Consider the following 3589-nt stretch of genomic DNA (forward strand, 5'->3'; position numbering starts at 1 on the left):
TGGAGTGGAGGGATTGGAGGTCCCTTTAGATGAGTCAATTGTGGGGAAAGTTGGTGAACATTTTAGTGATTGTAAAAAAACTGAATTGGATGACATGATGAAACTGTTTAATGTTCTTGTACATGACGACGATGTTGATGTAGATGTTGTTTGCCGTTTGTACATATTAATTTATTTAGTGGTTTTATTTTTTCCTAGAAAGGCTAAATATGTTTCTAACATGCCTTGTTTAGTGTTAGATGACTTAAGTAATCTGTCTAGTTATGATTGGAGTAGTGCAATGCATAGCTATATTGTAAACAGTCTTAATAGGTGTAACAAGAGAATACTTACTGGAAACATTAAAGAATCTTTGAGCATAAGTGGCAGTGCTGTGGTTTTGCAGGTACGATTTATTGTTCTTTTTTTTTTATTAAGTAAGATTATTGTTAGAACTTTTTGAAATTGTTTTAATACTTCGATGCAGCTTTGGGCATATGAACGTTGTGGTCTGTATGCCCATACTTCTCACAAGGTATTCCCTCGCATTTTGCGATTTCATCCGGTAAATTATGACGCTGAAGAAATTGATGCTTTGTTAATGAGAGGCGAGGTAAGTAACTTTTTGAACATGTTATGTTGTTACTGTTGTCATTTATGGAGTTGTGATTTGGTTAACGTAACGGTTTTGCATTGTTATAGGTACATTTAGATTGGTACCTTTCATCCGAAGATCGATTGAATCCCATTATTCGTGCAGCGTTCAATTTGGATGGGGTTGGAAGCGCTGATGGTAGCAGCCGTGGAGGAGAAGCACTTGAAGGAGAAGGAGAGGAAAGTTCCGAATTACCAGCTGTGGATAAAATTAGAAGAAATACCGAGAGGATAAGAAGTGTGAGGAATGAGATAGCTGCTGTGAGGAAGGAACTAAGTGATCTTAGAAAGTTGAGAAAGTTTGGATATGTTGATAACCTAGTTCTTGAGGGTGAGAGGAAAGAAGATTGTGCTGGTGAAGAGGTTCCTGCTGAAGCTCATGTTCAAGCTGTAGGTCCAGCAAATGAAACAGCTGAAGAAGAAGCACCTGCATCTGAAGGACCTGGAAATGAAGGAGCTGCAAATGAGGCAGCTGCAGATGAAGGACTTGGAAATGTAGGACCTCCAGATGAAGGAGTTGCAAATGAAGCAGCTGCAGATGAAGGATTTGTAAATGATACAAGTGCCAATGAAGGATGTGCAAATGAAGGACCTACAATTAAGGCAGCTGCAAATGAAGCAGATGCAGATGAAGTACCTGCTGATGTAGCACCTGTTAATGAAGAATGTGCAGGTGATTTTAGTGAAGAGGCTGCACATAAAGAAGGTGGAGATGAAGCTTGTCAGGCACATGAAAAAGGTGCATTTGATGCACATGATGAAGGTGCAGCTCACGCAGGTGAAGAGGCTTCAGCTAAAGCTTCACGTCCTTTCATTCAAATCGGTGATGATGACGGTGGTCATGTTGAACCCAAGTTAGTAGTCCCTTTGCGTAGCTATAATGGTGATCCAAAAACAACAGTTAATTTGGATATCTTGTACGATGCAGTGACGCGAGTAGACATTGAAAGGAGGTAAGATTTCAATAAGTTGTTAATGTTATTAGTGATGAATGAGATTGATACATAAGATAAAATTCTTGAAATTTCAGTTATGTGTCCGAAATAATGGCTCAATTGTTGACCACTGCTGAATGTCACAGTTTAGGGCGTCGAGAATGTGTTGACAACATGGTAATTATACAGTTGAATTTGATCTTAATGTTTTCATTACATTTTCGTAGGTCAGGAATTGATTTTAAAGTTGTTTAGTTTTTTGTAGACGGTAATATTTGCAGCAACAGTATTTATGTATTTTGAGAAAAGATCCTCTAGAGTCATAAAGAGGATGGTATTCAGTCCAAATTTTGCGGTAAAAGCTAGGTGTTTGGTCATTTATTTGGATGGTATAATATGATATTAACACTGTTGTTTTTTGATGATTTCTTTTTATGAAAGTCACATGTACTGATTGACTATAAGAAAAAACCATGCAATCAACATGTGTGGCAATTACATGATTACCAAGCATATTTCCGGAGGGAACTAGTAAAAGTTGAAGACTTATTGACTGCTGATTGGGTGAGTAAAGTGTACTTTGAAAATGTACATGGTTCTTTAGCAGTAAGCTGTTTAGCAGTTACCATCGGTGATGTTATGCAGTTAATGTTGTTACTGATTTTACATACTTGATGCATTTTGTAGGTCTTCATCCCAGTTGTTAGCAGTGACCATTGGTGGTGTTATGCTATTAAAGTCTGCACCTTCGAGCTTGTTGTCATAGACTCACTGGAAAAGGGTATCAAAGGACGTTGTTGGATTGATAGAACAATTGTAAGTTACTGCCATGCATGAGATTTTTTTGATTATCAATGGTTGCAATTCAAATGTACCTATATTTAATTTAGAGGTATTTATATTTGTACAATATAGGCTCAAAAGATGCAACGCCTTTGGGGTCTGTTGACGAATTCACTTGAAGACTCAAAGTGTCCTACAGTCGTTCAAAAAGCTAAAATCCCAGTGCAACCAAACACGTAAATATATATTATAATACTAATTTGGTCAAGTATTGTTAATTTTATACATATTTTTGTTTGTATTAATAGAAGTTATTGATGGTTTTGATTTTATTTTAACAGTTATGATTGTGGTGTAATTATGCTGAAAGCTATTCAAATATGGGATGTAGAGGAGAAATTTGATGGCAAGAGCATGCCTGACTATACAAATGTAGGCATTAAAAATGAATTTGTATGTTTGTCATCGTCCTTGTGATGAAATTGTTTATAACCTACTTATATTTATTTTCAGGAGGAGTTGGCTGGTTTTAGAATGAAGTTTATATGGGACTGGATAATGGACGAGGACAACGTCAGAAGAATTGAAACGCTTCATGATCTTGGATTGATTTAGCTCTAGGAATATACTGTTGTTTTGGTTTACATTGTAATTGACTTTGAAAACATTGATTAGAAGTGTGGGAAATTGATTACAATTGTGGGAAACTCTGGGAAAACATTAGACAATGATTTCAATTGTAGGAAATTGTTTATTATTTTGAATGTATACAACTTATGTGTTATTTAATAAGTATTGTTCAAACTGTTTTGTATTTTGGTCCACGAATTCAAAGAATAGGTATACTGAATAGGTATACTAAATTGGTTAAAGTTTTGTACGAAAACTCCAACACAGCTCCCCTGCTTATGAGTCATGGCTCCCCATGGAGGGGTTGCAACTAACTTGGTTAAGTTTTTGGGACTAGGGTGGCAGTGTATGTTGAATCTTATTTAAAGGGACATGTGGGAAGACTAGTTAGTGGTTGGTTGAACTGGTTAAGTGCATGTAGTTCAAAAGGAATTTGTACCAAAACTCCAATACAGCTCCCCTGGTTATTATTCATGGCTCCCCATGGAGGGGCTGCAACTAACTAGGTTAAGCTTTTGGGACAAGGGTGGCAGTGAATGTTGAATCTTATTTAAAGGGACATGTGGGAAGACTAGTTAGTGGTTGGTTTAACTGGTTAAGTGCAGGTT

The sequence above is a fragment of the Vigna radiata genome, chromosome 4 (assembly GCF_000741045.1).
Source record: "Vigna radiata var. radiata cultivar VC1973A chromosome 4, Vradiata_ver6, whole genome shotgun sequence".
Lineage (NCBI taxonomy): Eukaryota > Viridiplantae > Streptophyta > Magnoliopsida > Fabales > Fabaceae > Vigna > Vigna radiata.